The 27,920-nt window shown below is 36.0% G+C and overlaps 1 protein-coding gene and 2 long non-coding RNA genes across 4 annotated transcripts in view; 2 read left to right on the forward strand and 1 right to left on the reverse strand.

Moving 5' to 3' along the window:
* The window catches only part of PLCL1 (phospholipase C like 1 (inactive)), a 338,334-nt gene that overhangs the window by 127,876 nt on the left and 182,538 nt on the right, over positions 1-27,920 (forward strand). The gene's annotated exons all lie outside the window — the stretch shown is intronic.
* LOC306656963 overlaps positions 1-27,920 on the forward strand; it is a 174,101-nt gene that overhangs the window by 112,331 nt on the left and 33,850 nt on the right. The gene's annotated exons all lie outside the window — the stretch shown is intronic.
* On the reverse strand, positions 309-2,322 carry LOC306656964. Its single transcript, XR_013762682.1, has 2 exons — positions 571-2,322; positions 309-535 (listed from the first exon to the last, which is right to left on the reverse strand). It is a non-coding gene; the product is annotated as an uncharacterized lncRNA (long non-coding RNA).

The following is a 27,920-nucleotide window of genomic DNA, read 5'->3' on the forward strand; positions in this document are numbered from 1 at the left end:
GATGTTTTATTTTATTTTTTTATTACTTTTGTGAAATGCACAAAATTAATCCTTCTCCTCAAAGGTTCAGAATTCCTAGTAACTAGGTGAGGTGAATACTCTCTGTGTGCATTACATGTTCTTTTTAGGGTATAATGGAATCACACTGTAATTTACTAACTACATCAAATTACTAGGCACCAGGTAAAGAAAGAAATATTGTCTAACTGTGAGTTTCTACTTAGGGTAATTGTTTATTTTTCCTATTTCCCAAGTTATCTTCTGTCATAATATATATTGACATATATATATATATGCTTATTTATTAATTTTACTAAAACACCAGTCATACTGGAGTAGAGCCCACTCTAAACACTTCATTTTACCTTCTTAAAGAACTCATCTTCAAATATGGTTCTGAGGTTCTGGCAATTGGGAATTCAATTTTTCAATGCAAATTTTGGGGGGATACAATTCAGCCCATAACAGAACAAAGCATTAGTGTTTTTAACACTAATAGTTCCATAACACCAGAGGATTCCAATATGCAGCCAAACTTGACATTCAGTACCCTAGCTCATATTCACAAACCTGACTGCATTAGAATCACCTAAGTAGCTTAACAATATAAAATAAAAAACAAATGCGCCCTACACATCAATGCTTTGGCATGAGCTCTGGTAAAGATTTGTAATCTGTAACTAGGTTTGAGTACCACTGTCTTAAAGTTTGTGTTTCTTAACTGCATAAGTGAAAGCATATTTTCTTACTTTTCTCCCAAATTTCTTCTTTGAAATTTCTAAAAAAACACAACTTCATCTTCTAATATTCATTTGGAAGAATAAAAGACCAAGAATAGCCAAAAAACCAATACTGGAAACATGGCAGTATCCCACTTCAAATTTTACTAAGAGCTATCATAACAAAAACTGCATTGTACTGGATAAAAACAGACACATAATCCTGTGGGACAGAGTAAAAGACACAGATAAACCAGAATAGAGACAGTCATTCGATCCTTGACAAAGATGTCAAAAACATACGTTGGAGAAAAGAAAGCTTTTTAACAAATGGTGCTGGGAAAACTGGATATTCACATGTAGAAGAATGAAACTAGATCCTATCTCTTACCCAACACAAGTCAACTCAAAATGGATCAAAGACCTAGGAATTAGATCAGAAACGCTGCAAATGCTAGAGAAAAATGTAGGGTCAACACTCCAACATATAGGTTCAGGCAATGATTTCCTCTGTAGGACTCCTAAAGCTCAGTAAATAGTACCAAAAATTAATAAATGGAATGGCACAGCAAAGGAAACAATTGAGAGCATGAAGAGAGAGCCTGCAGAATGGGAGAAAATCTTTACTGGGTAATTTACTGGGGGATTAATATCCAGAATATATAAAGAACTCAAAAAACATAACACTAAAAACCCAAATAGCTGCATTAATAAATGAGGAAATGAACTAAACAGAAGAACTAATATGAACTTAAAAGAAGAAATACAAATGGACAACAAATATATGAAAAAATGTTCATCATCTTTAGCAATTAGGGAAATGAAAGACCTAACTACACTGAGATTTCTTCTTATCCCACTCAGAATGGCAGTCATCAAGAATGCAAATAATAATAAATGCTGGAGAGGATGTGGAGAAAAAAGAACTGGGATTATTAATTAGTACAACTAGCATGGAAATCAGTATGGAGTTTCCTCAAAAGTGACACACACCTGTAATCCCAGGAACTGGGAGGATGAGGCAGGAGGATCCCAAGTTCAAAGCCAGTCTCAGCACCTTAGCAATGCCCTCGACAACTTTTAGGACCCTATCTCAAAATAAAAAATAGAAAAAATGGGGTTGAGTAGGGATGTGGCTCAGTGGTTAAGCCCCTCTGGGTTCAATTCATAATACAAAAAAAAAAAAAAAAAAAAAAAAAAAAAAAAGAATAGGAATGGAACCACCATCCACCATATAACCTAGCTATTCCACTATTCCACTCTTTGGTATTTATCATGAAGAATTAAAGTCAACATTATACAGTGATACATGCATACCTATGTTTATAGTAGCACAATTCACAACAGCCAAATTCTGGAACTAATCTAGGCATTAATCAATGGATGAATGGATAAATAAATTGTGATATATATACACAATGGTGTTTCATTCCCCATAAAGAATAACAAAATCATGTCATTTGCAAGAAATAGATGGAACTGAGAACATTGTTAAGTGAAATAAGCCAAACTCAGAAAGTCAAGGGTCGTATGTTTTCAGTCATACGTGAAAGCTAGAGAGAAAAAAGAAAAAAAATAAGGTAGGGGGATCTCATTAAAATAGAAGGGATGGGCTATATGGCCTGCACTACAGAGTGGGAGAATATCTTTGCCACTCATACTTCAGATAGAGCGCTAATTTCCAGAATCTATAAAGAACTCAAAAAACTCTACACCAAGAATACAAATAATCCAATCAACAAATGGGCTAAGGAAATGAACAGACACTTCACAGAAGAAGATGTACAAGCAATCAACAGATATATGAAAAAATGTTCAACATCTCTAGTAGTAAGAGAAATGCAAATCAAAACTACCCTAAGATTTCATCTCACCCCAATTAGAATGGCGATTATCAAGAATACAAGCAACAATAGGTGTTGGCAAGGATGTGGGGAAAAAGGTACACTCATACATTGCTGGTGGGTTTGCAAATTAGTGCAGCCACTCTGGAAAGCAGTATGGAGATTCCTCAGGAACCACCATTTGACCCAGCTATCCCACTCCTTGGCCTATACCCAAAGGACTTAAAATCAGCATACTACAGAGATACAGCCACATCAATGTTCATAGCTGCTCAATTCACCATAGCCAGATTGTGGAACTAACCTAGATGCCCTTCAGTTGATGAATGGATAAAGAAACTGTGGCATATATATACAATGGAATATTACCCCACCATGAAGAATGATAAAATTATGGCATTTGCAGGCAAATGGATGAAATTGGAGGATATCATGCTAAGTGAGATAAGCCAATCTCAAAAAACTAAAGGACGAATGATCTCGCTGATAAGCAGATGAGGACATATAATGGGGGGTAGGAGGGGTTAGTGTTAGGGTTAGGGTTAGGTTTAGGGTTAGGGATAAGGAGGGTGGTAAGAATGAGGAAGAAAGGACTGTATAGAGGGAAAAGAAGGGTGGGAGGGGTGGGGGGGAGGAAAAAAAACAGAATGAATCAAACAACATTGCCCTATGTAAATTTATGATTACACAAATGGTATGCCTTGACTCCATGTACAAATAGAGAAACAACATGTATCTCATTTGTTTAAATAATAAAAAAAAAAAAGAAAAAAAAATAGAAGGGAGACTAACTTGTAGAGTAGAGAAAGGGGACTAGGTGAGGGAGCAGGGGAGGAAAAAGGGAAGTACTGGGGAATGAAATTGCCTAAATTATTCTGTCACATTGTGTGCATGTATGTGTATGTAATAACAAATTCCACTATTATGTATAACTATAGTTTGCCAACAAAAAAGGAAAAAAAATTGATGAAACCCCCCAAAAAAAGAAGAAAAAATACAGATTCTCTTTATATCCATGTGTATATGTATGTATATGTATATATAATGATAATGTATATAAAAATGAGCTAAAATTTCGAAGGTGGTATAATTTCAAATGTCAAGAATGGTTTTGTGATATAATTTTGCATGTGACTTACACTTTTTTTTCCCTGCTTAATGAAAATAAATAAAAAGAAGCTGGGCATGTCACTCAGAAAGCAAATGATGTGTAGTAACTGACACTTTAATGATTAAGTTGACTAAAATGTCATACCTTGCAGTGAAGAAATTCTTGATTAAAGGAAGGATGATTTTCAGCTTTCAGGAGAAGGCTAGACTTTCCTTTCAAAATGATATCAAAACCTGATAGAAATTCCTTGATTTAATCAGGCCAATTTCTGTGTTTTGAAGTAAAGCCACTTATCTGGCATTTTTCATTAAGACCCCAAAACAGCTGGCTGCTTCCCAAAATGCTGCACTGTGACAGATTATTTTACAAAGCCATGGATCAGCTGCCTCTGTAATTTGCTTAAACTGTTAATGTGTGCATTTCTTTACCTTCTGGTCCTTAAGGAAGACTACACTTAGGTGAGGAAACAATGTTGTTGTTTTAATGACAAAAGGCCATTTCTTCCATGGTATATGACACAGGCATGCTGTCCTTTTCATTGTATTTAATCGCATTTTCAGTTTCATTTTTTTAGAAATTTATTTTTAGATACTGTAATTTCTATTTTCACTAAATTACGTAGCTTTAATCAAGTGATTTAGAAGTGGTGTTTAAGATCAGACAAGCATCATTTAAACTATTTTTAAGTATACAATTCCAGGGAAGTAGTTGATTTTTATTTGTCCTTTTTCACTGTTGATTTCTGATGCAGAGATTTGCTGATGTGAGCTTTTAACTTAAAAAATTTACACCTCTGTAGTAAGTAATTACTTTTTGAAGTTGAAAGATTTCCATGTCTTGTTGAAAGCTCTATAGGAATCCAAAGGCTGAGATTAAACTAGACTTGAATATATCAATGTTTAGATAGTCTTATTTAAAAATCACTTAAGAATGCAGTCCTAGAAGTTCACTAGCAAAATGTCCAAAGAATGGAACCAGATTACCTGTTTTCCTTTTATTCAAACCAAGAACTGACCTGGGACACCATGGCCCACAGAACTGAGGAAACAATTTTATCATTGAAGGGAATTCTTGAAGGGAAAATGGACTGAATTAAAAATTAGAATGAAAACTGAGTTTGTGTTTTGGTTTTATTCATTTTTATCATGGAACCAGAATGTAAGATTTGGTCAGCTACTCAATGCCACTATCATTTCCAGTTATTTTGTGGATTACCCTTCCCTATTCTATTTTCTCTATTTCTTTCATTCATGTTGAAGAAATAAAAATGCATAGATTTGGACCATTACCAATATTTACATCTTGACTTCATGGGTGCTTTTACACTGATTGAAATTCCTTTATTCTTACCTTGATAAACCTTATACATTGGCCTCCAGACTCAGCTACTCATAGAAATTCCCTGCGGAGTCTGTTAAAAATTGACCTCCCAGTTCCATCCTGGACCTACTATCCTAAAAGCTTTTGAGGATGGAACTGGGGAATCTGCCTTGGTTCAATCATCCTTCCACTGGTTTGCTGAATGCCTTTGGGGACTACTGGTGTCCCTTCTTGGACAGTGGTAGTTTTTTTTTTTTTTTTTTTTTTTTTTTTTTTTTGACTCTTTCTGTGCTTGCAAGTTCTCAGTCTTGACTTCCCACTTAGAAAACGACTGGGTGTTTTCTTTCGCTGAAAAACTAATGCCATCCAGGAAACGTTGTTCATATTTCCTTTTGTTTACACAAGTCAAAAAGCAAACCCCTCCTCTTTTGCTTTTCAACTACTCCATTTCCACCTTCAGTTTCCCTTCACACCACCCTGTACCATTTTTTAAAAAATTGTGTCTTTTCCTTTTCATTTTTAATAAACATATATCTCCCCTATCTGGAAAATTCTTTCTCCCATACTTCTGCTATTATTGAATATTTATTTTTTTCTACCAAATTTCTGGAAAGAATGATTTATTTCTTATCACTGTTTTGTGCCTCTTGATCTTACCACTCTAAACCTGCCTCCTCTCGGTAATTTCTTCAGTAATTATGAAATCAATTTTCCCTCTAGCACTTAGATTGGTATTTTAAGGCAGGAAATAATAAGTATGATGATAACTATGAAAAGTTTTTTTCCTAATCTTCTTTAGAAATGAAATTAGAAATATATTAGGGGCATATGAGTTGCATCTACTATGAAAATTTTATCAGTAAGTGTGATTACTCCAAAAAGACAAGATCAGAAGACCAGTTCTAATTTATCCATGTTTATCACAGTTTCTCTTGTCTAACAACCCATGACTTTGTAAGACTTTGAATATAGCACCTGATGACATATATGCAAATAGTTAATTACAAGGTATTTTGACCAGACCTCTCCTGATTTTTAAAATTTTGTTCTGTTGTTATAATGCAGGAATTCCTTTATTAGTAGAACATCAGAAAAATTCCTATGTTCTCTACAGTTGCTCATAATTTATAAATTTTTAAAATTTTTCATTATTTTTAAATTATCTAAATTAAAAATTATGATGAAACTTTTGCATAAAAATAAGTCAAATACTTCTAGAAAGTATATAAAACTAAAAATAATATTATTTTCTCTCTCCTCTCACTGCCTATCACCTACTTCCTAGAACACCTCAATGATTTTAACTGTTTTGGTATTTACTTCCTTATTTGAAAATAATATGCCTTTTGATTAATAAATTTACTTCCTACTAGGATATGTTAGGGTTTTCACTGATATTGCCTCTTCCCTATTTTCCTCCCTAGATAATTAATTATGTCTAAATTTTTGGTTATGACTTTTTCCAGTACTTTATTATGATTATGTAAGTATTTTTCCCTATTGAGTGATCTACTGTATAACTGCATTTTGTGTCTTATTCTTGTCATTTTTGCTTATAGGTAATAATTGTCCTATTTATTCCCTATGTTTAAATTTATTTGAATGTCTAAGTCTTCCAACATCTTCTAAGAGTTCTGTAGAATCTCCCTCATTGTAGAGTTCCACATGGTCAAAAAGATAATTTCCCAGTTCTTATTTTATATCTGCTTCTTGGAACACTCTGTCTCCTGTTCCAGTATGCATGTTTGTTAGGCCTGAGGGACACTGTCACCCTGGTAATGCCCTTTGCCTCTCTCCTGTGTTTCCTAAATTCATGTCATCTTTTTTATTGGTTTATTCCTTTGTTTTGGGGGGGCACATTCTCTAGTGGCTTCCTGAAAAAGGCTTCTTGGAAAGTGAATTCTTTAGACTGCCTAGCTGCACGGATAGGTCTGACTATAGGATGTGACACATCCTATAGATGTGTCAGGTAGACTTTTCACTGAGGGCCCCATCCAAAATATCATTTTATGTAAATATTTTGCTTGGGAAGTTAAAGTTTATCCAGAGAAGAATTTTCGTTCTCTGCCAGGGGGATGTAACCTGAATGCTGACGTTCTGGGGTTGAAGGAACTCAGTGCTCAGTGTACGGATTTTCAGTAATATTCCTCTTCCACACTCAACCTTTGACTTACTTTCCTTTGTGACTGCTGTGCCTGAATCTCTGGAGAATAGACCTCAGATTTCTAATAGGTGGTGAATGTCAGGATTTGGGAGTAGGGATGGGCTGGTTCATGTTTGATAACCAACTCTCTGAAAAAAATGAAACAAAACAAATGAGAAAAAAAAAAAAAAAACAAACAAACCAGATTTGTAGCAGTTGCCAATTTCTGTAGTGTAAATACTCCCACTGTGATTGATTTCAGACTACTAATGTGAGGGAGGAAGCTGAAGAGTTGGAAACATGCTAACACTGAGCTCCTGGAAGCCCCAGTGCAAGCCAGCTGCAGCCCATCAAAGGATGAGACTCTAAATTCAACTTTGTTATAGCAACTGCCCTGTTACCACCTTTATCTTCCAAAGTACACAGTGTCTCCGTTTGCTAAGTGTTTCCAGGGGCAAGTTGGGTTGCTCCTTCTTATCATGGGTTTAATTTTTCTCCTCTCTGCTAAAATGTTCTTTCATTTGCTTTCCATCTTCAAATGTTAGGTTATAATCACTTCATCTTTTCACTGAAGCTGGAGTTTGTGTTTTTGTTTTCTGTTATCTTTGAGGTTTTGGAATTTTGAAGGAAGAAAGGAGCAAAATGTCTTTATCTTCATGAAGCTTAAATTTCTTCTCATTCTTCTAAATGAAAACTAGAGTTATAAAATGACATCTTTTATTGTTAATAGCATTTTCAATAATGTTTACATCTTTAAAATGTAATTTGTCACACATGATCATGAAAAGTAACTTTTAAATTTATTTACTTTTATTTTTTAGTTCATTGTAGTTACACATAATGGTGGAGTTCATTTTGAAATATTCATAAATGCATGTAATATAGTTTTGTACATTTCAGTCCCCAATACTACTCCCTGAAAAGTAATTTTTGACTTTATTGTATAGACCAAATTATTCAGTGCAGGTTTGAAGCATACACATATCAGATCAGGGCTTGCTTGGAAATCATAGCAGCTCATGTTGGGATTTTGAACTTAAAATACATGAAGGACAGTAGATAAGTTGAAGAAGATAACCAAGCTTTGAGTTACCTTGTGTTGGACCCTCATAGTTCTTATCAGTTATTGCAGCCAAAAGCATTATTATTGAGTTCTGAGAGAGATTATTTTGGGGGAAGGTGTGCTTGAGGACATGTTTGTTCAAGTTTCAGATTAGAAATACAGCATTAGAAATGCATAATGTACCAATAAAATGTATACACCTTTTAGATGTTAACAGTGCAAATGACCTCTTGCTTTTTCTATATTGTCCACAGTGTTTATTGAGAGTGGATAACATAGAAGTGGAGGCTTAGGATCCTCAGAGCTTCGGTACAAGAGTGTGGCTCTGCCAAGTGCTAGTCATGGGATCTTGAGCAAGTTTCATCTCTTGGTACCTCAGTATTCTCATCTACAATAGTTATTATTGTTATTGTTGTTGGCAGTAATGATGACCAAACTCCAGATGAATTGAAGCTTTAGCCCTAGGGGAAAAAAGAACCAAAGAGTTATTGGTATGAGAGACTGGTGAATATTTTTTATATATTTGGAGTAGAGGAGGCTTTTCTCTTTATTGACACAAAAAATCATAAAATTTAAAGTTAAAGACTGATAGTTGTGATTAAATAAAATTTTAACTCTGACTGAGGGAGGAATCATCAAAACAAAGTCAAGAGTGACACAACTGGGAAAAATAATGACAGCATAAATGACAGTCAAAAGTAAATACAATCACCAATCAACTGGAGCATGGCAAACAGCCTAAAAGAAAGCTGTGAGAACAACCATTCACTGAAAAAGAAGTTACAAATGGCAAGTGGAGATTAGCGAAGGCCCTCACTGTAACTGACAGAAATTTAAATCAAAACAATGACATTTTTCATTGATTGGGAAGGGTGTGAGTGGAAGGTGGAAAGATGTGTGAAGGGATACATAGCCACCATTTCCAAAATCCCCAAAGAAGACTGTCCTCTGGGGGTGGGATTATCTTGGCCTCTGATACACGTGCCAGCCGCCTTTTGTATCTCTCTTTTCTAGATTCTCTCTTGAGTGCTGTTCCTTGCAGATTTGTTTCTTGGAAAAAATGCCTTGGCAGGTTACCTGTGATTTAATGAGGCCTTTTGCTGTGCATGAGTCACAGGTGGCAATCACTTCAGGTTCCTATGAGCCAAGCAGGTTCATCAATTTAAAAGCCTCCATTCTGAAGAAGCCAGACATTTTCTGGCTTCTGACATCATTTTCTAAGACATACTACTGTAGATCTTTGTGCATATCTTGCTCAGGGGCCCTGTCTCTGGAGGAAACAAAATATGAAACCAACGTTTAGAACTTCTGGAGGAGAAAAGGACTAGACTGGTTTCTGGGTTTATTTATTCAATAAATATTTATGGAGTACTTACTGCATGTTAGATTCTATTCTAAGCCCTGGGCAAATGGGGTGAAAGTAAGGTTTCTTGGAACTTATATTTTAGGAGGGCAAAGACAGATAATTTAAAAATAAATAAGAATTTCAGATGGTTGCTATGAAGAAGATAAAATCAGGTCATGAGAGCAGTGGAGGTACTCACACACACACATACATATATGTCAAAATAGTGCATCTCAAATGTCAATGTGCATCAGAATCAACTGGAGGATTTATTAAAACAGATTTCTGGATCCCATCCTGAGTTTTTGATTAAGTAGAGCCTGATGTGAGCCCAGGAGAATAAGTTTTCAGAAGCTGCCGCTGCTCTGGGGATCATTTTGAGAACTAACAGTGTCAGGGATAGGTGGTCCCTCCAAAGAGATGATGGTTAGAGACCTAAATGATGAGACAGAGTCAACGATGTGAAGATGATCAGTGGTGGGGGTGGAGAGTGGGAAAGGGAAGAGCTATTCAAGCAAACATGTTTGTGGGTTGAAGAAAGCAGAGTCTGAGGCTGTAGTGTAATGACAGTGACAGCAGATAAAATCAGAGAAGATGGAGGGCAGGTCGTGTGGAGCAGTGTTCTTCTACTCTGAAAGTATACTTACAAAACCCTGAAACAAAGTTGAAGCCCACCCCCATACAGATTCTGATGTAATTAATCTGGGTGGCACTTAGGTATTTCTAAAAGCTCCTTAGGTGATTCGGATAAGCAGCCAAGGCTGAGAATGATCGACGTGGGCCTTTAGTAGCCCTGGAAAGTTGACTTTATTTCAAGTGGGATGGGCAACCATTGGAGAATTTTAAGTGGTAGAGGATAAATTGGGGTCAGTTTCTGGCTGCTGGTTGTAGAATGAATTTTCATTAAAGCTGGGCTCCTGCCTCAAAGGTCTCCCTGCTGTCTGCTTCTCCTGTTGATGTTTCCTGTGTCTTGTCTCCCTTGTTTAGATCTGGTTCTCTTTTTCTTGCTCCTTCATGGGAGACCGTTCTTCAATTCCATAGCTGGGGATCTTTTGTACCCCATCCAAGCACCTGAACCCAGCCAGACCTCTGATCACCCACGAAGGGAGGTCAGATGTGACTAATATTCTAGGAAATCATTTTGCTAGGTATGAGTATGAGTGGGGCATTTGTTTTTCAAACATCATCTATTACATGCTCACATGGATTTAAACATAAAAGGATTCATGGCTTATCAAGTAATTAAAAGTTCACTTTGCTAAAGAAAGGAAGAAGTAACAAAAGATTCCCTATTTGTCATATTGTAACTCCAGGATCAGTGCCTTTGAAAATACCCAGTATGATGAAAACATCAAAGTCAGCACACACAGTTTTGGAGGAAATACTTACAAATGTTAATATAATCTGAAAATATTTTAATATTTTACTGGCTGCATTTTGCTACTTCAGAATTTAATAAACATAAATAGGCAGGATTGTGAGATAGGAATGTGGTTTATATGTGGGTACTGACCTTTTGACTTCATTCTCAACAGTTGCTAAATATTCTCTTATACAGTAATGAAGTTATTTCCAGTAATAAAATTGCATTGAAAAAATTTCTTAGGTGATCTAGGCCAAAATTAGACACCTAGAATAGAAAGAAAATAATTCATGCCTGAGGGCTTGCTCTAGACAGGAGTAGTGTAGTTCTGAAATCATGGTGATGTATTCCTGGAGAAATTGTACTTAGGAGTTTCATTGTCTTCCAGCTAAGAACCTGCAGGTAAGAACTCTGGAAACAATCAGCCAAGAAGGTCAGGGATGCAACAGGTTATGTGACTTGAATGGTTATAAAATTTATGACCCATAGTTAAGTTCAGGTGAAAATGAAGTTAACAAAATGAGCAAACAGATACTTCCACATCATGCTTATCTTTGCAATGAAAAAGGATTATAAAAACCCATAGTGGTCTACTTTTTTTTTTCTTTTTTCTTTTTTTTTTCTTTTTAACACTACCCTCAGCCTTTCTTCTGGAAACAATGCTCACTTTTCTTTGGGAATGGCTCAAGCTCCCTGCGAGCGCTGCCATTTCTTTGTACCATGCTGCCCCTTCACTCCGCCCATCTGTTCTCTTGCCAGGGCCATAGTGATGAGCCAGGAGTGTGTTCCTGACTGAAGCTGGTACTCCCCTTGAAATTTTCAGCATTATTGTGAAAAACTCAATTCGTTTTGGCTGTGGAAGGAGGATATAAGTTGTGAAACTCAGGAGCTTCAGATACCCAGGTTTGCTGCCCAGGGGAGGAAGCCAGTCTGCAATGAGAAGGTCAGATGGTGGAGGGAAGTATGTCTCCTGCAGTTTGAGAGTTTGGTCCTTTAATAGATATCTTAGCATTCTTTCTACATTTTTTTTTTTTCTTAAGATAATCTAAGCTGGTTTTTTGTCACTTAAAAAAACCCCTGATGAACACATAGGCTTAGTAAGTAGGAAAGATTTTTAATTACAGGCTAGACAGCTATTATCTCTAGTCTTGAAGTTTACACTTTCTGAACTAGGTTGATTGTGAAATATGACTAAGGAACATGGATTTGTGTCAGTAGAAGTCCCATAGATTGATTGATTGACTGTCTTCTGAAAAATATTTAGTGTTCACAAAGCCAGTCAAAAAACCTAAAGACTCAGTCTCTTTTGGTTAGTCAGGACAGTTGTCCAAACTCATTCTGGGTCTGTGTTATGCATTCATGATTAATTTACTAGTACTGATAGGATCCTGTCATTCCTTCTCCTGACAAAGGGGTGCTTTCTAAAACCGGAATCAGGAGAGCCTCAGCCTATACTCTTGAGACTATTTATTGGCACATAACCTTGTGGTGAGAGTTTGTCTTTATCATTCTTTCATCCATGCATAGCCTCTCTTCATCTCTGTGGGATTCCCTGTATGTTCAAGAAATGCTATTTCAGATTTTTAACTTTGTGTTCTATCTTAAACCTTCCCAGCCCAGAGTTAGTGCTCTGCTGGTGATCAGCTCAAGCATTTGATAAGCTACTCAATATTGAATGAGATTCATCAACAATGATTTCTTTTGTTGCCTTTTTCAGTCAGTACTTACCTTTTAAATCACTGGAGTGAGTCAGTTGAGGGTTTAAGATGTAAAGTGAGAAGAAGAAGGATACTTTTATTTATTTATTGTTTTTGATGGAAGCAGCACCCAAATCCCAGCAAGACAGGCCAATCAATTTATTGATGCTGAAATTTTTCTCTTAGTGGGGAGACTCTCATGCATCATTATCATTTAGATACTCTTGGTAAATAAACAGTATTTCTATTTATCTGTATATTCTGGTGTGGATCATTCATCATTATTCTTGTGTGGATAAATCATACCTACATATAGTGAAATAGGTACCATTTATAGCAAGTTGTGCTAGATACTGTGCTTTCATACTTTATCTCATTAAAGTCAATATTCAGAACAATGCTCTGAAATAGGTATTATTGTCCTTACTTTACAGTGGGGGAAATTATGCACACTGAAGTTAAACAGCTTGGCTAAGGTCATATGTCTAACAGAGAGCATTATTCAGGTTTGCTGATTCACGGCTTCATTTGTCTTCAAAGTTTGCTTTTTCATACTATTCTAATATGACTGGAGACACTCACCAGTGCTATCTTCTGCATATTGGACTCCTTGCCTGAATGAGTTACCTCCTTACCTGCTTTTAGGTAGGAAGTGGGCAGGGGTTGCATGGCAATTCCAAGGGAACAGCAATCTCTGGCAGCTCACCATGGGTCAAAACTTAACTCAGCTATGGAAGAGTGTTGATATCAACCAAGAATCACTAAATGATAACGCACAGACTGAGTGCAAGTTGTTAGTCTGCTATTTTGATCACAGGTTGATTCCATGGAATAACTAGGAATTATTCCATGTTCCCTGTGGTGACTGAGTTACTGATTCAGAACTTATGGATCTTTTAATAACTGCTTATGGTATGAATCTGATTCCTAAAAATCATAGATGATTCAGAAATGAAAGTTCTAACTGAATCAGAATCATATTCTTACATATTAATGTATCAGTACAGTAGTCCCTCCTTCTCCTCAGGGGATACATTACAAAATACCCAGTTAATACTTAAAACCACAGATATTAGTGAACCCTAGACATAAGTACTGTAATACTGAGATAGTTGATATAACATTGGAGACAGATACTAAGTGACTAATGGGCAGGTAGTATATACAGTATGGATACACTGGACAAAGGAATTATTTGTATCTAGGACAGTGTGAGTTTTCATGTTATCGGAGTGGTACATACTTTAAAACTTATGAATTGTTTATTTCTGAAATTTTCTGTTGGATATTTTCAGACCATGTTTGATTAAAACCATGAAAAACAAAACGGTAGAAAAATTCATTATAATGAACATCTTCTTATTAATCCAGATTAATATATTAATATTCTTGCTCAAAACTGAATTAGAACTCCAAGAAACAGAATCTTTTAAAGGTGTTTTATTTAGTTTTCTAAGTGTTTTAAATGACACATTGTGTATTCCAGTTTTTTTAATGTTGTCTATTTTTGCTAGCTTAAGAGGACATTAATGTCTTAGTGGAATAGCTCAACATGAATCTTTTCTGAAATACAATCTGGAAACAATACACTACTCCATGACAGCACAAAACTGAAGCAACTTTGCCCCATGTGTACATGGCTGTTTTTAATATTTTTCAGCCTTGACTGTGACCCAGCATATAATACTGGGCTGATACCCTATCATTTGGGTACATGGATATTTAGAACTAAAGGCCCAGCAGAGACAGTAGGGAGGGCAATGGAAAGAATCCTAAACTAGCTGTGAAAAGGCTTATGCTTTGCCCTGTCAGCTGAGGGACCTTAATCCTCATTTTTATTGGCTTTAAAATAAGGTGACCGAGTGAACTGTTCTGCAGGTTCATTTCAACTTAAAAGTTGAACTTCTCTAATGCCAAATAATTGGAGATAATTATCAGGTGTCTGATCACAAAACCTTTTGGAAACAGAAGAAAATTGATGACATATTATGTTGTACACTGTCCTGGGATAGAAATTGAAGGCAGGAAGGCTTGCAGAAAGCCTCAGCTTAGTTTGTAAGATGGTTTGCCTTCTGTTTTCTTCAAAATGATGAGAGATTTTAATCTCTATCACATTTTAGCATCTGTGGTTTCTTTCATGTGAAGTATCATAGTGAGTGTCAAGAACTACAAGGTAATTTACAATAATATGGTGGCTTCACATCTTCACATAGTGTGTGTGCATTTCAGGATAATAGTTTTAGAAGTGCATTTGCTGAAGTATGATTATATTAAAAAGGAGGAACTTTGTAAGTGACAGCAGTTACAGACTTCTGTGAATTTCATGTTTAAGCACATTAATGGCAGAAGCAGACTTTGCATTCTTTGACGTGCACTATTTCTAACCATCTTTGGTCCCTCCTCTACATGATAAATATGGAAGGACTTTGACAGAACCCAGGAGCTCACAATCCAAGATTTTGGTGATTTAATTCAGAGACTGAAAAGTATTAAAATAAATTTTCTTTTTGAAAGAAAACATTTGAGAAATGTTTTAAAAGTGGTATATTTGTGGAAATGGTATGTGGAGAATTACATACTGGAATTGGGAACATTCTGTAATTGCAGTGGGCATGATATGTATTCATTTTTTAGACAGCATGCTAACTTATATCAGAACATTCCACATTTTAGAAACAGGTGTCTCTTCCATTAATCTCTTCCTTCCCATTCTTTATATCCATGACCTAATTTAGGTATTTATTGCCACTCTTCTGGATTATTGTAGGAGTCTCCTAGAAATCTCTTGGCTCCTACTCATTTATAAATATGATTTTGCAGACACTCATTAAATAGATCAAACCCATGTGCGCTCAGGTCAAAGCCTTCAATGACTTTCTACTAGAAAATAAAAAGGAAATAAAACCCAGCCACTGTCATTTGGTAGTGAAGGTCCTTGATACTTTGGTGGGATAAGTAAATTAAACTTTTTGGAGGAAGAGGGAAGACTTAAAATATTTCACGTATCCATATTATTTCCAGCCTCCTTTCGTAGCTGTTGTATATCCTTCTTTAGATATTATTATGAGAATCTGTTAGTGAAACAATGTTGGATCAAAGCCATTATGTTAGTGTGAAAATTTTCATTCAAAAATACTTATATCTGAATGTCTTTTATGGAGTGAGCATAGGACTGGACAGCTAACATAAAGATAAAATACACACAACCTTCATAGAAGTAAAGAGGAAAATCAGTGGATTGCAGAAAGACTGTACTTCCTAAGAAAATCTCTCTTGTATACAGCAAATACTCTGCTACATTGCATAGTCAGTTATTGTGGTATTCAGGTTAATCAAATAAATCTAGAAAGTTACCATAGAGATTACATACAAATTACTAAATTACAAAGGATTTGTGTAAACAAAACACACTGCATCTAACCACAGTGAACTTTGCTTTAGAAAGTATTTCAAGATCCTAAAGTGCTACTGTAATTGTCACAATAAATGTCAGCAATTCTGAAAATGTGCCAGAACACGCATGAGAAGAGAGTTTGGTAATAGTAGCCACTATTTATTAGACACTAATTATGTATATGTGTTTACTCCCTTACCTCATTCGGTCCTCCCATCTCTGAATGTGAGGTGTGAAGTGCACTCTACTCTGAAGCATAATGGCTAAGTAACTAACCCAGAGTCACTCACATAGGTAATAAGTGGTGGAGTTTGACTTAAAGCCTTAGGCAATTTGGTTTTAGAATCTGTGTTCTTTTTTTTATTTTTATTTATTTATTTTTTTTGGTACCAGGGATTAAACCTACGGGTGCTTAACCACTGAGCCACATTTCCAGCCCTTTTTATTCAGAGACAGGGTCTCACAAGTCACTTAGGGCCTCAATAAGTTGCTGAGGCTAGCTTTGAACTTGCAATATTCCTGCCTCACCCTCCCAAGCCACTGGGATTACAGGTGTGTGCCACCATGCCCCCCTAGAATCTGTGTTCCTAACCACTAATCTATATTGCCTCTTAGACCATTGCTTTCAAACTTTGGTGTACATAAAAATCATCTCGGTGAGTTGCCAAGGTGCAGATCCTGGAACTCTAAGCTTAGAGGGTTGGATTCAATAGATCTGGATGGAGCTCAACCTAGGAATCTGCATGTAAACAAACAGCTACAGGATTCTGTGGTTCTGCAACTATACAGCTACAGGATTCTGTGGTTCTACAACTATACCACGTTGTATGTGCTGTCTCAGGTTTTTATAATATAGAAGCAGACACAGACATATCCACAGTGTCATTCCTACCAAGTTCACTGTTCCTGTACAATGCACTGGAACATACTCTAGAGAAAGATTAATTAATTAATTAACCTAAATTAGTTATGTGACTTTGGTTAGAGCACTTGTATTAGTAAAGGTTCTTTGGAGAAAGAGAACTGATAAGATATGTATATATATATTTAGAAAGAGATTTATTATCAAGAATTGCCTCATGTGATTATGGAGGCCGATGAGTACAAAATCTGCAGTCTGGACCTGCCTGTGGGAGAACTGAGAGCCAATGGTGCATGATATCACAGAGTGTCTAAAATGTTCCCTTTTGCACAGGAAACTGGTCTTTTTGTTCTATTTAAGCTTTCAACTAATTGGACGAATCAAGTTAATTGATTCAAACATTAATTTTATCCCCAAATACTTGCTAAGTTGTGCATAAAATTACCCATCACATCACTGAAGCCCTTTAGGTTTCACAGGTAAAATCCCACGAGTTAGATAAACAGGGATTGGGCCAGGTGACCATGACTATATATAATAGAGGCACTGAATGAGTGATTATGGGACATACCCTGATAATTGATGACTTTAGTTTGGCTCACTCAGAGTTGTCCCACCTTATATTTTCTAAAATTTGAATTACTGGTAGTTGCTAATAAACTCTACCTGAAAAACTGTAGAGTTTCAAGAAACGGGTTTCTTGAAAAATAAAATTGATGACCTAGTTACATTGCATGGCCACAATGTAGCTGGGTCACAGATACTACCTGTAGGAGGGGGTTTGTGGTCTCCTGTATCCTCACCACTCCTCATATGTCGTTCTCTTGGTTCACTGTGTTTCTCATAGCCTTTATAGGCACCCTTCCCTTGCTAGCTATTAAACATCTGTGTCTGCTCTACCTCCCCGATTAAAAATGACAAAGGGAGGAATTGGGGGGTGCAATTTAGTGGTAGAGTGCTTGCCTAGCTTGTACCAAACCCTAGGTTAGATGCCTGACACCAAGGGGTGGGGAAAGACACAGGGTAGAACTAGGATTTCTGAATGAATGCAGAACTGTCAGAGCTATTTCTTTATTGTGTGCATGTGGTTTATCACCTTTCTCAGAATTGACTTCTCTGGGCTCTTTGGATCACTACCTGCCTTTTGAAAATAAAAGGATGCTTTCATATCGCTGCATATTTTTGGTAGTAAGTGATAGAAATTGTGAACTAGGTTTTTTAGAATCACTAAGTGGGTTCACCAGATAAAAAGATGGAGGAACACTGGTGTAAGAAAAGAACCTGCTAAGTTTGCATGAGATTAAATTATTTCACAAAGCAGTTTCAAATGTGAGAGTTATCTTTCCTGCAGCAAGGCTGGCTTTATAGGAAAAACCGAATGGGAAGTTGTTTAATAGTTTTCAATTTTACATAGTCTCATTACTCCCTCAGTTGCTCCCTGAATGCTGGAATTACTTCACCAGAGCAAAGTCTTTTATTTTATAATAAGATAAAAGGAGAGTTCACATAGCAGAGATTGGAGAGCAGCAGCACATGGCCTAAATTGACGCAGGAACAAAGTGGTGATATTAGTGCCATGTTGCAAATAGATTTTGGTGGGGGACTGGGGAAAAGATGAAGTCCTGGGGCCTTGTATATCTGACAATAGTAGAGGGAGGAAGGATACAGCCATGAAGAGGTTTAAAGAACCAAAATTCTCCTTCCCGAGTGTTCAAAGTGACTGGTCCAGTCACATCTTCTTTTTCATGTTAACATGCGATGGCTCTTTTTTCTTTTTTGACAAAATTTATATAAATCGCCTTCAGGGCCTTGAAAATTAATTCCATCAGGCATATGGTTTGCCAACATGCTTTACTTTTCTGTGTTTAAAAATGCACTTCAGATGTGTAGCATTATTATGGTTTCTCTAGAAGTCATCCTTCATAGAAATTATTCCATAATGTTAGAATTTCTGTCAGTTTCTTGGCAAACGGTATTTGATTATAAATTTATGCTCCATAGGACACACAACTTTAGAAGTATTCTGGAATGTTTCCAAATTTTATTTTGGAATTGAGCATTTTGGTTATTCTTTAATAATCTCAATCGATAATAGTTTATAAGAGTCATGAATGTGTTAAGTTGAAAGAGCTGTTGTATCCATTTCAGCAAGAGTGTTTTTGCTGTTCCCTTTCCCAGAGCGACTATTTGAATATTGATTTTTGTGTGAAAAGATTTCTTTTTTGTACTTAGAATCCTGTGGAGAAATTGTATGAAGACCATAGAAAGGAGAGAGAGGCGGGGGAGATATCCCTAGGTTTTAATATCTAATGTTAGATTTCTACTTGGGAGGTTTATGCTTGCCACTAGATTTCTATCCCTAGATTTTCTATTTCCTTGTCTTTCTATTATATTTGAGTACATTAAGGTCATCATTAACTAGCCAGTTGCTTAATTTCTTCTTGGATATATTTGTAGTTTTTTATTTTTAAATTCACCTACTAGTTTGTTTATACATACATCCCTTTTCCTTTAAATCATAGAAGAGAAATATTATACTTAGCAAAAGTTTTGTGCTTCCTATGCTGTATTTTGAGGTAATTTTAGTAAATTACTGACGATAACTCTTAGAAGATTGCTTATGCCATTTTGTGAGGAACGGTAGTCTTATTTGGCTCAGAGACAAAATAAGCTTAGTTCCCAGGGCCCTTGCAGTTAACATCTTTTTCCTCCAACCAGATAATAGACTCTGTGTAAGAGATGGTTTGAGAAATGAAACTTTAGACCCCAGGGGGTTATTTCTGATCTACAGGGATAGGTGATAATGGTGCTTTCACTTGGAACAAAGTCTGAGATATTTCCTGCCTCTTCAACTTCAGGTAAAGGGTAAAAAATAAGAAAAATATATTGTTTTAGAAAGATAAATATATGGGCTTAGAGGAAGGCTGCTCGGTGTGATATGTCTATTCTAATTAGAAAGATGAGTAATTTGTATTTGAATAATAGAAGTGATCAAACTATCCTGGGAATTTATGTGGCAGAGTATATAATAAATTTTTATTTTTTAATTGGTACATTATAAATATATATAATAGTGGAATTTGTTGTTACATTTGTACACACAAACACAATAGAATAATAAAATTTGATCAATTTCATTTCCCGGTACTTCTCTTTTCCTTCCCCTCCTCCCTTTCCCTGGTCCCCTTCCTCTACTATGCTTTTTTTGGGGGTGTGTTTTTAGTGAGAGAAAAATGAATTGTAAAAAACGCTTCAGAATAACTTGCAAATTTTGTCCACAATCCCTTTATCTTTATTCTTGTTCTCTTTTTTTCCCCCTTTAAACATATATAAATGCAAAATGAAAGGTGGTAAATTTTTGGGGGGGGGATACCAGGGATTGAACTCAGGGGCACTCAACCACTAAGCCACATCCCTAGCCCTATTTTACATTTTTTTAGAGACAGGGTCCCACCGAATTTCTCAATGTCTCACAGTTGCTGAGACTGGCTTTGAACTTGAGATCCTCCTGCCTCAGCTCCCTGAGCCGCTGGGATTACAGGGGTGTGCCACCGTGCCTGGCAGGAAATATGGTATCCTGGTGAGCCATTTAGGGTGTTAGTGGAAAGACAACCCCTGAGCAGAATGCTGATGCCCAGGGTCATGATTGCCACGTGCAGCTGGGGACTTTTAAAGTGAGGTAAACTGCAAATAGCTCATCTCTGTGACCGCTTGATTTACCACAATGGGTTTTCCATGGTATCTTTACAATCTCTGGTTAGGTTTTGTCTTCAACTCAGAGTTCCTCTGGACCACTCATTATTGTGCTGACTGATGCCAACTAATTTCTTTTACCAGTTCTGGAGATTGAGTAAAAGTCAGAGTCTGGGGAAGCCGGGGTTTCCGTGCTAGCTCTGAGACTAGAGGGGCAGGGAGACGAACAAGTGATGACACTTGTGGAATCCCAGAGAAGAAGAAACCTAACAAACACTTGCTTTTCTATTCTGTGTGAGAATCACTGTGTTAAATTAGAGATTTCATTTACTTTCTTCTCGTTGTTGATGACATCCTAAGTTTAGAAGCAACTTGGGTATCATTAGAGACACAAGACAACTGGTATACCTTTTCAACTGACTTAGTCTGCTTAAAGGTAGGAGCACTGATTTTATTTTCTTTTTATTTTTAAATTTATTTGTTCTTTCTAGATATACATGGCAGTAGAGTATATTTTGACATATTATACATACATAGAATAAGTATAACTTATTCCGATTAGGATCCCATTATTGTGGTTGAATATGATGTGGAGTTACATTGGTCATGTATGCATACAAAGGATAGAAAAGATATGTTCAATTAATTCTGTCTTTTCTATTCCCATCCCCCTCCATTTCCTTCATTCCTCTTTGTCTAGTCCAATGAACTTCCAATCTTCCTCTCTCTTGTTGTGGGTTAGCATCCACATATCAGAGAGAACATTCTACCTTTGGTCTTTTGGAACTGACTTATTTCACTTAGCATGACATTCTCCAGTTCTATCCATTTACCAGTAAATGCCATAATTTTATTCTTCTTTATGACTAATATTCCATTGTGTGTATATACAATATTTTCTTTATCCATTCATCTGCTGTAGGACACCTAAGTTGGTTCCATAGCTTTACTATTGTGAATTGAGCTGCTACAAACATTCAAGTGGTTGTGTCACTGCAGTATGCTGATTTCAAGTCCTTTGAGTATAAACCAAGGAGTCTGATAGCTGAGTCAAATGGTGGTTTCATTCCAAGTTTTCTGAGGAATCTCCATACTGCTTTCCAGATTGGTTGCACCAATTTGCAGTTCCACCAGCAATGTTTAAGTGAACCTTTTTCCCCACATCCTTGCCATCATTTATTGTTACTTGTATTTTTTTATTTTTTCTAATTAGGTATACATGACAGTAGAATGCATTTTGACACATCATTCATAAATGGAGCATAATTTCTCATTCTTCTGGTTGTATGATGTAGAATCACACTAATCATGTAATCATATATGTACATATGGTAATAATGTCTGATTCATTTTATTATCCTTCCTACCCCCCACATTCCTCCCCTCCCCTCCCTTCACTTCCCTCTGCCTAATGCAAAGGTCCTCTATTTTTCCTTAGCCCCCCCCCCTTATTATTACTTGTATTCTTGATAGTTACCATGCTGACTGAGATGGAATCTCAGTGTAGTTTTGATTTGCATTTCTCTAATTGCTAGAGTTGTTGAACATTTTTCATATATTTGTTGACTGATTATATTTCTCCTTCTATGAAGTGCCTATTCAGTTTCTTTGCCCATTTATTGATTGGGTTATTATTATTTTTGTTGGTGTTATTTTTTGAGTTCCTTATATATCCTGGAGATTAATGGTCTATCTGAGGTGCAGGTGGCAAAGATGTCTCCCCATTCTGTAAGCTCTCTTCACATTCTTCCTTTCTCTGCAGTGAAGAAGTTCTTTAGTTTGATACCATCCAGTTTATTGATTCTTGATTTTACTTCTTGCCCTTTGGGAGTCTTGTTAAGGAGGTTGTTTCCAAAGCCAACGTGGAGAGTTGGGCCTACATATTTTTGTAGTAGGTACAGCATCTCTGGTCTAATGTCTAGGTCCTTAATAAACTTTGAGTTGAGTTTTGTGCAGAGTATGAGATGAGGGTTCAATATATTCTGTTACATATGGATTTCCAGTTTTCCCAGCACCATTTGTTGAAGAGGCTTTATCTTTCCTCCAGTGTATATTGTTGTCAGTGTCTTTTAGATGCCGAACTTCATAAAGCATATGTAGTTTGAATTATTTTATTTGAAAGAGAAATGTGGAAAGAAATTATATGCTTCCTCATGTAACTCAAAGGCCTGATCCATCAAAGTTAGAAAAGTTGCAGTCATCTTGGGTGAATTTTGGTTTCTTCCTTGTTCTTATAAGACCTGTTCTCTCTCACACTAATATTCTCTAACAGCTTCCCATTGGTGGTGTGTATTTGGCTGAGTAGCTTCTAGTGAATTTAGCAATTATTGAGCTCAATTGTCTTTTGCTTCAGTGATATTCTATTGCTTTAAGATAACTTACAAATATAATTTACCTCTGTAAACATTTCTTTTTGTGAATATTATGCTTTAAAATTTAAAGTTTCCAAAAATTATTTTCTGTTTTTTATAGGCTCAAAAAATCAAGCTGTCTTCTCTTATTTTCTTTAATCTCCATCAGTAAATTAGATTAGGATGTATGGTATGGGACTTTGATCTTAGGATTGCTAAGCCCAAGTGATCACATAAAACCCAGAACCTTTGAAGGCCCTGTGTGGCCAATTCAGAATCCTAGCAAGGTGAATGAACTGCACAGCATTGCTGAAGATTCTTACAAAATAAGAAGAAGAATAGTTGTCATTTTGAGAGTACTTTCTAGGTTGTGGACTCTTTATATAAATTATCCCAAGGCAACCAAGTAGGAAGGTAGAAATACAATTCAAAATTCTTTATATTGAAAGGCTTCCATTATACCACTGTGCTAACTTTACCTTCCAATTTAGCTTCTGTTCTTTCACTATTAAAATAATTTTGTCTGGTTAAAATGGTATGTTTATACTTTCTCATAACCATAGCTTATGTTGTTTTCAAAGAATGGTTGTATTGAGATATAATTTATGTTAAAGACACTATTTGTCTATTTCATGTATATGACTCAATGGCTTTAGCATATTCACAAGGTTGTGCAAACATTACTACAATCTTCATCACCTACCCCCCAAAAAACCCTATGCCCATCAGCAGTCACTTCCCTTCTCCCTTCCATCCACCCTTCCACAGTCAGAAACCTACTTTTTATCTATGAAGATTTGCCTGTACTTGATATTTTGGATAAATTGAACCAATATAAGTGGTGTTTTAGGACTGGATTATTTAATATAGCTGAATATTTTGAAGGTTTAGCCACCCTGTAGCATGAATTGGTACTTTATTTCTTAATAATATTGCTTAATACTATTCTACTGTATGATATACCATATTTAGCTTATCCTTTCATCAATTGATGGACATTTGGATTGCTTTTATTTTTTGGTTATTATTAATATGCTGCTATAAACATTCATGTATAAATGTTTGTGTGAAGATACGTTTAATTTCACTTAGGTATACAAGTAGGAGTGAAATTGCTGAATCATAGCATGATTCTATTTAACATTTTGAAGCATTATTCTCTTTACCAAAGCAACTACACCATTTTACATTCCCTTCAACAGTGTGTAAGGCTCTGATTTCTCTGTGTCTTTGCTAACACTAATTGTCTGTCTTTCTGATTATAGAGATCTTTTTTTTAAATTTATTTTTATTGTAAACAAATGGGATACATGTTGTTTCTGTTTGTACATGGAGTAATAGCATACCATTTGCATAAGCATACATCTACATAGGATAATGATGTTTGATTCATTCTGTTATTTTTTCCTTTCCCCCCACCCCTCCCACCCCTCTTTTCCCTCTATACAGTCCCTCCTTCCTCCATTCTTGCCCCCCTCCCACCCTCCATTATGTGTCATCATCCACTTATCAGTGAGATCATTCGCCTTTTCGATTTTTGAGATTGGCTTATCTCACTTAGCATGATATTCTCCAATTTCATCCATTTGCCTGCAAATGCCATAATTTTATTATTCTTTATAGCTGAGTAATATTCTATTGTATATATATATATGCCACAGTTTCTTTATCCATTCATCAGTTGAAGGACATCTAGGTTGGTTCCATAGTCTGGCTATTGTGAATTGAGCAGCTATGAACATTGATGTGGCTGTATCTCTGTAGTATGCTGATTTTAAGTCCTTTGGGTATAGGCCAAGGAGTGGGATAGCTGGGTCAAATGGTAGTTCCATTTCAAGTTTTCTAAGGAATCCCTATACTGCTTTGCAGAGTAGCTGCACTAATTTGCAGCCCCACCAGCAATGTCTGAGTGTACCTTTTTCCCCACATCCTCTCCAAAACCTATTGTTGCTTGTGTTCTTGATAATCGCCATTCTAATTGGGGTGAGATGGAATTTTAGGGTGGTTTTGATTTGCATTTCTCTTATTAACAATGATGTTGAACATTTTTTCATATGTTTGTTGATTGCTTGTAGATCTTCTTCTGTGAAGCGTCTGTTCATATCCTTAGCCCATTTGTTGATTGGGTTATTTGTATTCTTGGTGTAGATTTTTTTGAGTTCTTTATCAATTCTGGAAATTGGCGCTCTATCTGAAGTATGAGTGGCAAAGATATTCTCCCACTCCGTAGTCTCTCTCTTCGCATTGCTGATAGTTTCCTTTGCTGAGAGAAAGCTATTTAGTTTGAATCTATCCCAGTTGTTGATTCTTGCTTTTATTTCTTGTGCAATGGGAGTCTTGTTAAAGAAGTCTGATCCTCAGCCAACAAGTTGAAGGTTTGGACCTACTTTTTCTTCTATAAGATGCAGGGTCTCTGGTCTGATTTCAAGGTCCTTGATCCATTGTGAGTTGATTTTTGTTCAGGGTGAGAGATAGGGGTTTAATTTCATTGTGTTGCATATGGATTTCCAGTTTTCCCAGCATCATTTGTTGAAGAGGCTATCTTTTCTCCATCATATATTTTTGGCACCTTTGTCTAGTATGAGAAAATTGTATTTATTTGGGTTTGTGTCCATGTCCTCTATTCTGTACCATTGATCTACCTGTCTATTTTGGTACCAATACCATGCTGTTTTTGTTACTATTGCTTTGTAATAGAGTTGAAGATCTGGTATTGCGATACCCCCTGCTTCATTCTTCCTACTAAGGATCGCTTTAGCTATTCTGGGTTTCTTATTCTTCCAGATTATAGAGATCTTAACCAGATGTGAAATCCTATCTCATTGAGGTTTCGATTTTCATTTTCCTGTTGACAAATGTTGAACATATTTCCGTGAGCTTATTGGTCATTTGGGTATCTTCTTTTTTTTTTTATCATTACATTAATTTCATTTTATTTATATTACAATATGGCAGATAAGTAGAGAAGCTTTCATAGTTACTATGAATGGAACTTAAACTGGATATTCTAAGTTCCCTTCTTTATCTAGGATTTCTCTTTATTGCTATCCTTCCAATTTTTTTCTGTGTATTAATTTTTCAGAATTGACATTTTAAGCATAGTATTCTGCTTTTTAAAATATTATTTTTATGAGATGTAATACTAAATAGATTTAAAAAATTTTTTTTATTAAAAATCATACATTTACATAGGGCAATGTTGTTTGATTCATTCTATTATTTTTTTCCCTTCCCCCCACCCCTCCCACCCCTCCCACCCCTCTTTTCCCTCTATACAGTCCTTCCTTCCTCCATTCTTACCACCCTCCTTATCCCTAACCCTAAACCTAATCTTAACCCTAACGCTAACCCCTCCTACCCCCCATTATATGTCCTCATCCGCTTATCAGCGAGATCATTTGTCCTTTAGTTTTTTGAGATTGGCTTATCTCACTTAGCATGATATCCTCCAATCTCATCCATTTGCCTGCAAAGGCCATAATTTTATCATTCTTCATGGCAGAGTAATATTCCATTGTATATACATGCCACAGTTTCTTTTTTTTTTTTTTTTTTTAATTTTATTGTAAACAAATGGGATACATGTTGCCTCTCTGTTTGTACATGGCGCAAAGGCATACCATTTGTGTAATCATAAATCCACATACAGTAATGTTGTTTGATTCATTCTGTTATTTTTTTTCCCCTTCCCCCCACCCCTCCCACCCCTCTTTACCCTCTATACAGTACTTTCTTCCTCCATACTTGCCCCCCTCCCTAACCCTAACTCTAACCCTAACACTAACCCTTCCCTCCCCCCCATTATGTGTCATCCTCCACTTATTAGCGATATCATTCGTCCCTTGTCTTTTTGAGATTGGCTTATCTCACTTAGCATGATATTCTCCAATTTCATCCATTTGCCTGCAAATGCCATAATTTTGTCATTCTTTATGGCTGAGTAATATTCCATTGTGTATATATACCACAGTTTCTTTATCCATTCGTCAACTGAAGGGCATCTAGGTTGGTTCCACAATCTGGCTATGGTGAATTGAGCAGCTATGAACATTGATGTGGCTGTATCTCTGTAGTATGCTGATTTTAAGTCCTTTGGGTATAGGCCAAGGAGTGGGATAGCTGGGGTATCTTCTCTGAAGACATATCTGTTCAGGTTTTTTGCCCATTTTTAAACTGGATTACTTGTGTTTTTAGTATTGATTTTTAATAGTTCTATATGTAATCTAGAGAAAAGCCCATTATTTTTTATATGAGTTGTAATATTTTCTCACATGCTCTGAGTTATTTCACTTTCTTAATTCTGCCTTTTGAATCACTAAAGTTTAAAATTTTGATGAAGTCCCATTTATCTACTTTTTCTTTTGTTACATATGCTTTGTTTGGCTATTATAATTTTAAAAGTCATTGCATAATCAAAAGTCATGAAGATTTACCCTTATGTTTTCTTCTAAGAGTTTTGTAGTTTTGATTTGGTGTGAGGTAGGAGTCCAACTTCATTTTTTTTTTTTATAAACATATGGATGTTTGGTTGTTTCAGCACACATCTGGTAGTTAATTTTGAGCTTTTGTTTCTTCCCAAAATGCTTTTCTGTCTTCTTGTCTGTTGAAATCCTTTGAGTCAGCTTACCTTCTGCCTCTCTGGGTTGTCTTTAGGTACTTTGTTCTAAGTACCTAAAGAACTTTCTTTCCTTTTAACTGGTTATCTTCTCATGGATAGGTATTGTTTCTTTCTGTAGAACTAAAGGAACTATATATCTTACCCTTTATGACCTTCAAACTATCAGCTTTGGTTAGCATCATTTTATACCACTGTCAAAGTTAATGGAAGGCTAAAGAGCAATAAGTTTTACTTGGTCCTCTAATTCTGCCATTCTTAAAGTTCTTATGATATAACTGTGTTTGAGATGTAGGAGGTAATCAAAGGTGTTATAGCTATTTCATGGTGATAATGCTTTGATTCTTATGACCTTGTTAATAATTAACTAAATTAAAAATCCTAGTGCAGCTTAAAAGAA

This window comes from Sciurus vulgaris (assembly GCF_902686455.1).
Source record: "Sciurus vulgaris genome assembly, chromosome: 3".
NCBI classification, from domain to species: domain Eukaryota; kingdom Metazoa; phylum Chordata; class Mammalia; order Rodentia; family Sciuridae; genus Sciurus; species Sciurus vulgaris.